The sequence below is a fragment of the Tupaia chinensis genome, unplaced genomic scaffold, assembly GCF_000334495.1.
Source record: "Tupaia chinensis unplaced genomic scaffold, TupChi_1.0 Scaffold000048_1, whole genome shotgun sequence".
Taxonomy (NCBI): Eukaryota; Metazoa; Chordata; class Mammalia; order Scandentia; family Tupaiidae; genus Tupaia; species Tupaia belangeri.
The window spans coordinates 3579909-3588588 of record NW_006159506.1 but is presented as its reverse complement, the minus strand read 5'-3'; positions in this window follow the sequence as shown (position 1 = coordinate 3588588).

Genomic DNA, 8680 nt, shown 5'->3' with positions numbered 1-8680 from the left:
CTCTACAGAAGCGCTCCATTTCTGCAGTTTCAAAAAAGAAAAGAAAACCACTGAGATGAAATGCATTCTCGCTTGGAGAGTGACCTTTGACCCTTCTTTCCAATCCACCTGACACCCGGGGCTTAGGGAAGACCTGTTTGGGTCTGGGCTTTCAGATGTCGCTTTTTCTGCTGCTGGGGCCTGTTTCTCTCTCTCTCTCTCTCTCTCTCTCTCTCTCCCCCCCCTCTCCCACCGCCAACCCCCACACACGCCTCCTTGGTGTCTGAACTCAATGAAAAGTTGTTGGACTCATCAGCTCCCTGCTCCGTCGGGGCCGAGGGAGGCGGGAGGAACACGCAGGGTGTTTTGTTAAATGCTCCCGTCGTTCGCAGGGGCTGGGACTTGATAAAAGGAGACAGTTTTCTGAAAAGATTTGATTGAAATGGCGTGTGCCAGGGCTGATGGGAGCCAGCGAGGGACAAAGCGCCGAGAATCCATGGACACTCGAGCAATTATGCCTCCTCGCTGAAGGTGGATTAGCGCGCTGGAAGGAAGCATATGTTTGGCCCGGGGCGACACTTCCCCCCGGCTGAGCTTAGAGAATGGGAGCGCGCGGAGCCGCTGGACCCGGAATAGAGCGCTGGGAGGGGCGCGGAGGGAGGGGGAGAGGCGTCCAGAGATGCAAACGGGCCTGGGATGGCCAAGGCCGGGGGTCCTCCTAATGGGACCCCCGTGCTCCAGTGCGGAGACCCAGAGGTGGGGTCAAATACACGCTCCCCTACGACTAGGGGGCCAGGATGTTCATGCAAAAGGGTGCTGGAAAGGCAACCTAATTGTAATGAGACCAGGTTTGGGTGACTCTGGAAAGACCCACCCAGTGGTCAGCGCTGGGCAGGCGTTTTGGGTCCCCGCGCCTGGGGTGCAGGGAAAGCCGGGCCTCGGGAAACGGGTCTGACAGTTGCGGATTTGGTGAAATGGGGTGAGGGTGCAAGCCGGGAGGGGCCGGGCTGCTGGGACCACGTGCGGATCCTGTGAGGCCCCCCCCTTCTCGCAGCTCTACCTGCTTAGAGACCCGGGTCGGGGGGGATGTTGAAACTTCGCGCTGCTTTGGGAGTTGTGGAGCCCTAAAGTTTCCCAGATCCTGCCTCCAGTCATTAATTAAAGCGCCGTGCCCGTGAAAAAGGTCCTTAAAACTGTGACCTGGCGCTTCCAGGCTCTCACTCATTGCACCCGTAAGCGCGCGCGAAAGGAAACAGGAGACGCAGGGGAGTCCCATACCTCCTTGTCAGGGTTTTACAGCAATTGAATGGGTCTAACCTGGACGCGAACGCCAGTGGCCACCGCCCAGGCCACCCACACCTCCCCTCTCTGGCTGCCCTTCCAGCCCCAGGCCAGGGCCTCCTCTCCTCCTGCACCCAACCCCAGGCTGGGCTCGATCCACCCCCTTCCACTTCCAGGGCCCCCTACTCCCAATGCCAGACCACACAAAGGGGACACACAGCAGGATTTTTTTCGGGGGAAATTTAGCTAGGGCGGGGCCTAAATGGGGTGTGGACAGGGTCTTGGGTGGCCGGTGGATGGGACCGGGTGACAGCTGTGTATGGCACTGCCTCCTCCCAAGCAGGGGCTCAGGCATCTGGAACTGACTCCATACTGTGGAGGAAGGCACAACCCAGACTCGGGGGGCTCTAAAAAGTGGGAGGTGGAGTGGGGCAGGGGTAGGATTGCATGAAATAGGATTTGGTAGCTGGCACAGCAGAGGGAGGTTTGATTCTAGCTAGGATCAACACCGTGGTGGTGATGGGGGGGGGTGTTTTAAGCTATATTAGTTAAGTTTAGTTTGACCAAATGTGTGTGTATGTGTGTGTGTGTATTTCCTGATCATCTCAGGATAGGTTGGATTGTTAAGGAGTGATGACAGAGAATAACTCGTAGAGAGATTTGTTCCCAGACCAGAAAAAAAAAAAAGGAGGCTCAGATTTTTGGAAGCCTTGAGTTTAGAACTGTTAGTGGAATTCAGAAGACAGGATCTTTATTTTCCTAGGAAAATCACATGCACTGAAAGCATAGCATGGTTTGGGGCCCCTAAACAAACCCAAATCTGCCCTCCTGTTGAAAAAAAATGTGCCCACCTCTCAGAGGACAGAAGTCAAAGCCACGTCTGTGAAGTTCCCCCGCAAAGGCTGGTTAAAAAGCCAGAGGCAGAGAAGGGGATAAGAGGAAAGATTCCAGTGGTAAGGTAAGCATCCCCATGGGAGAAAGGTCCTCTCTTGTGACTTCCTTGTTCTCCGCAGGAGGTTACTCCAGCACCTTGCTGTGCTGCTTTTTGTTAAGAAATAAACCTCTCTGGGTCTGGGTGTGGTGGCATGTGTCTGTAGTTCCAACTGTTCCAGAGGCTGAAGCAGTTCTAGCCCAGCTTAGGAAGACCTTGTCTCAAAAAAAAAAAAAAAAAAAAACAAAGTCTCAAAAAAAAAAAAAAAAAACAAACATAAACATACATCATAAAACAAAGATATACAATAAAATAAACCTTTCTGTCAAAACAAAGTTGGTTCTCCTGTCCTTTTCCAGCATCTGAAGATTTTTTTAAAAAAATACTATTTTACATATAAATAATGCATCAAGATTAGGTTTAGAATCTACACATTCAGCCTAGAATCTCCTTGCTTTCTTCCTTTCCTTTTTTTCTTCATGATCTTGAGCAGCAGAATACCATGTTTTAACGACAGGAACTTCTCATATATGTGAGTTGTAGAGTTTTCCATTTCAGCATGCTCTGTTCCCACTCCGATGGCTAACCTGCTGCCTACCAGCTACTTCAGGGGGTAACACTCCTATAACTGAGCCTGTTTTTCATCTAGGTCCACCAGGGCAGGGATGAGCTTGAGCTACTGCCTTCTAAGAAAGAAATCAGCGTCTCGTTCAGTCATGTAACTGGTTCCTGGCCACAAATTCTCCATCTCCAACTAATTTCATCCCTACCTTCAGAAAACAGTTGACTGAGCTCTGATCTGTTGTGATCTGCTTTCATTCTAATGCATGGTGAAGTTGGCTTTTAAAGACGAGTTTCTAGCCAGCAAGTGGTGTAGTAGGTAAGGCACTGGACTCACATGGCAGACCACTGTTCGAGTCCTGGACCTGGCAGCTTGAAAGTTACACCGGGCACGTGTGCATGAGTGCCCAAAATCCCAGAAAGAGAATGGAGGGGAAGGGATTGCAACATGACCATCCACCCTATGGGTGGAGATGATTTTCAGTTTCCTCCTCACTGTCTGTCTCTGTCTCTGGTGAGTAGCAAAAACTTTAAAAAAAAAAGAAAAGAAAGAAAGAAAGAAAGAACTTTCCCTAGAGGGAAACTGAAACAAGGCCAACCCTTTTAGCCTCTCACCTGAGTTGGTTTACAAAGACAACGGTATCATTAAGACTTGTCATAGCAGCAGGGAGGTAAGAAGGCATACCTGTGCATCTAGGGTGTTAAACTAAGTTTAATACAGAAATGAATTGTCCATTGAAACTCAGAAGGAAATACATCCTAAAGGGACCTGAGAGGGGACGCAGAGGTGTGAGAAGGGATGTGACCTGTTATGTTCTGGGGTTTCATTCTTCTGGGGTGATGGTTGGGTGATGTCAGGAGTTAACTTGGTTCACCGTCTGTGCTGTGTGAGGGTTTTGTTGTTGTTCTGTTTTTGTGTGTGTTGTTTTGTTTTCCATCTCTGCTTGCGTTTGAGATCTCTTTTCTCCACATCACACGGAGCAGTCAGCAAACATGGATGTGTTTCTGCCAGTGCCCAACTTGGATAATCAAGTCAAGTCAAGAGCACGTTGCCGTATTCCTGCCTTAGAACCTTCCTCCTCTCTGTACCTGTAATTCAGAGGATGAACGCGCTGGTTATTTATATTGTACTTTCCGCCTCTCGCATCTCTAGCGAGTTGACCCGGTTTTTATAGCGCTTTCACCCAAGCAGGGAGGATCCATCCCCCCTCCACCCCCTCCCCCAGCCCCTTAACGGAGCGGCGTCGTCGGAGATCTGTAACTGGGATGAAGCAGCTGCTGGCTTCATGCCGGCTTCTAACTTGATTATTCTTTGGACACGTTAGGCAAGCATTAGTGATTGATAATGACGCTAATTAACCCCTTTCCTTTCCAAATAGTAAACTGCTGCTAGCGGGATGCTACAAACAATAAATATAAAACACTGCATACATCAATATCTGTTTAAAGCACAACTTCATTTAACAATTCAGTATTTATTCAAGCACTTCTCCAAAAGCCAGAGGGCAGAGGCAGAGGAAGAGAGAGGGTTAAGAAAAGGAGTCTGTGGCTTTAAGATCACACACACACACACACACACACACACACACACACACACACTGTCATACCTGTCAGCTGCAGTAAAGTTAAGCTGTAATAGAAACCATGCGTCATATATATATATATTTTTTCATTTCAGGTCTATACTTTCTAAAAACTTAATTAATCCAGCTTTGTTCTTAACCTATTTAAACTTAACACAAGGCCAATGATGACCATATCTGACTTTTTCTCTGTGGGGGGAGATCGGCTCTCCTGATTTGCTTTTCGTTGAGAAAGGATTGGGGAGAGATTGTTTCCGAGTGGTAAAATTGAGATTGTAAGCAGGATTTGGAGACAGCAGGGCGGATTTGATCTGATTGGGCAGTCGAACATAACCTGAGTCGTAAAGAAGTGTACATTAAATTTGGAATTTTGACAAATGAATATTCCTAGCAAGTGAATAAAATGTATTCAATTAACTCAAACCCTGTGCACTTCTGAACTGAAGTGGAATCGACTGTAATTGATTTATTTGAAACCAGAGGTTAAGGACTGAATTAGCTAAGTACAACTGGGTATTTCAAGCCACTGACTTCTCAAATGTCAAATCCCTTCTATTTTAAATATTATTTCAGCTGCGGGGCATTGCAGTCCTGATGGTAGTTCCATCAAGAACGCAAATTATATTAATATTCGATTTTGGGGAGAAATGGATTGGATTATGATTTTTAAAGGGTGTTGGAGAATAGAGGGGGTAATGATAAAGACCAAAGTTGTGTTTTCATCAAAACTGGGCTCTCGGTCATTCGCACAGCCCAGAAAGCATCCTTTTCATTTCACTAGGTTCCCTAATTTGGTTTAATCCAAAGAGAATCACTGTGGTTAGTTTGTAAACATTTGGCCTGTCAGCCAATCACCATATGTTTTAGACAGTATTCTCTGGTCATAACAGAGAAAAACCCAAATCCACATCCTTTGTTTAGTCCAAAAAACAAAACTCATTTTGAATAATAACCTCTCTCATCCTTCCATCTCTCAGCCACATAGATAACTGCTCGTAACCTTTTTATTCAAGGAAAAAAGAATGACCATCTCGTGAGCCTCCAAATGCCCAACTCCAGATTAAAAAGAGCTAATTCCTGCATTTGGAAACCATTGTTTATTATAACCTTGTAGCGTTCTAACCCGCTATTTCCTTTCCATCCTTTTCAGGATGCAAGGATTATATTGCGTTCAGGTTTTCCAACATAACAGGCACCTGTAAATCCAGATATGAATGAATGGTATTTAATAAGATTGTTTTCGTTTTAAAATGAGTATTTATGTGTCGTTGGGAAAAAAAAAAAAAACGAGCAGCAACGTATGGCTGTTTATGAATGCTATTGTGCCCGAGGTTAAGATCCCCCACACAATCTGAGATGCAGCCAAGAAAAACAGCCCTGATAGACAATGCTCACTTCACCTGCTCCTGACGCTGTATGCATTTCATTTCTGTCAAGAGTATGTACAGTTAGGGTTCATTCGCCTCATTATTTTGTTACATCTACGTTACAGTTAACCGGTCTCTCTAGGAAATAATAAATAACCGCTTTAAAAAACAATTGCCGCGTTGCGTTCTGAGACTACGCTTTCCATTTGAATTTTTTTTTCCCCTAACCCACCATGGTTATGAATTCTCTGGCTTTGGAAAATAGAATTTAGACTCCACCAACTCTCGTTCGTTTGTCAAGATTGATTTTGCACTGCCCTCCCGTAAGGAGATTAGAAAAGCAAAAAAAAAAAAAAAAAAAAAAAAAAAAAAAAAAAAAAAAAAAAAAAACGGCTGCAGAATGGATACTCTTCAACGACTCCTTCCCTGGCCCTTCGGAATGTCAAACCACAGGAGCAAAATGTTAAATCCCACCAGGGTGGCTACCCAGACCCTAGCTCCAAGACCTTTCCTCGAAGCCTTGCAGTAGTCAACCACTTGGCGTTTTTAAAATTATGATGATGATTAAAATCATCCTGACTTCCAAAGCCAGGACTATCCAAGTCAGTTTACAAACGCTCTGAATTCGCCATCTTTACGTTCAGGAAGTCCTCCCCTGTCAGAGGGCTGAGCAGCACACAGTCCTGTTACAGTGAGGGCAGACTGGAGGGGTCCTGCCGGGGAGGGCTTCACGGCCCTCCCCCACCCTCTCCACCCCTTCTCAGAGAACGTTTTGTATTTCTAAAAGCTCCTAGGAGGAGCCCCGTGGAGATGGAAAAGGACAGAAATGCATTTGGGGGTGGGGGGGTGCACAGAGAAAAATCCAGGGATCAACCTGATTTCTCACTCCTCTCTGCTAACTCCAAAGCTACTTAGAAACAGCCCAGTACTAAATTCATCTCTAAATAAAATATGAAATAAATGGGAACCTCTCGCTCTCTCTGGGCTCTAGGTTGGTTTTTGCCACTATTCCTCTTCTGCTCCCAGAAAACTACAGCTAGTTTCAGCTTACTGACAAGCCTTCACCACAGAGAAGCTTCAGCAAGCCAGCGAAGATGGAATTATTTCCTTTGTGCTAATGAACTAACAATTTAAATCTCAGTTCTCCTCTGAGACAGATTCCAATGTAGTTATGGGGGTGTGTGTGGGGGGGGAGGCCCGGGGACAGTTTCTTCCTGTTCTTCAGTTTTTTCCATCTTCCTTGTCAACCTCGATTGTTTCTGGAGGTTTTTTATGTTTGAGTTTCCAAAACACAAATGAAAAACCTAAAGGATCAACATAAATAAAATAAAACTTTATTTTTAATAATAAAATTAATGTTTCTAGTAAGGAAAAGATAGTATGTCATTCCTTTAGCAGTACAAACAATCTTTTATCCAAAAGAATACATTGGGTTTTATTGTGTCATTTATCTGAAGACAGACTCAGTGGAATATCTGAATGATACCCTGCTCTGAGCTCCAAGTTGAAAGTAAGTTTTTATTATACTGGAGGGAAACTGGGTTCAGCTGCTTATTGCAAGGAGCAATTGCCAAGGGAGAGTTAAACTCAATTACTGTAACCATACTGAATAAAAAATACTGCCAAGAACAAAAATACGCTTGGGTAAAGACAGCCACTGAATAAAAAAAAAAAATCGACATAAAGCGTATCAAATATTTATTTATCTGGGCAACAAAGGACTATGATACATTGACAAGGCATAGAAGCCACCGCCAGCACAACTCTACAATACAACTAGAACCGCTTCCAATATGGTCAGTGGAAACACAGAATACCAGGTGGTCCCGAATGTTTGAAGTTCTTTTGAACAAAAAAAGGGGGAGAGAGGGAGGAAAAAATCCTGAACCCTTGGTTTAAAGACAATATTTATTTATTGCTCAAATGATCCTGGGTAAGGGAGGAGAGTGGAATTAAAAAAAAAAAAAACTGTTTTTTTTTTTCTCCCCACGATACATAGAAGGGTTAGGGTTACTAAACCACTCAAGTTTAAAATCTTTCGAGGGTCCAATCTTACCTTTTTTTTTCTTTTTTTTTTTGCTTTTAGTTCAATGAAAAGCTCAATGTCCAATACTAATGATAGAATTTTACCTTTTTCAAATGATCTGTTCAGCTGTTTCATTGTCACCTTGAACACACTACCACAGGGCTAAATTTATGAATCCCAGAGGAAAAAAAAAAATTCCCCAAACCCTGGATTTCTAAATAAGTCCCACGAACCATAGAAGAACTAAGAAGAGTCGAAACCCACTAAGCAAGAGGTAAACGAGATCACCAGATAAATAAAAAAGGGGGGCTTAAAACAGACTCACCGTATTTACAATTCCCATTAAATTACACATAAATAAATATATACAGAGACGTGGACACGGATTCCCTTATAGAACTGAATCGTGTTGCCAGAGAAAGTTCAAGTTGGTCGCTTGACCTTGAAGAGGAAAAACTTCTAGAACTGAAGACAGGACATGGAACTTCGTATATGTGTGTTCAAGTTTATTCACAATACTGATAAAAATGTCATTATCCTTTTTGCTTTTCTTTTTTTTTTCCTTTTTTAATAGTATGGCTACAATCAGAACTGAAGCATGTAAGGGAAGGTGGTGATTCAGTCCCAAGAAGCGCCTATAATAGTTTTTAAATTTTTACGTTCTTTTTTTTTTTTAGAAAAAAAAGTTCTAAATTTCTGTTGTTGTCAGTTGTTGATTTTGTGGTCTTAAAAAAAAAAAAAGTTCAGAAACTCGACAGAACTTTTTCTTTGCTGGCTTTCAGGGCCTGTTCTGTTCTCTTAGGCTCCAAAGAGGGCAGGGGCGTTGGTGCGGAGAGGGAGGTCGAGGCAGGGGTCTGGCGGGCAGTGGCTGTCCCATGACTGCGGGGAGCCATCCAGGAGACGCAGGAGGGCTGAGGGCGGCGGGGCAGCGAGGGCAGCAGCTGCAGCAGCA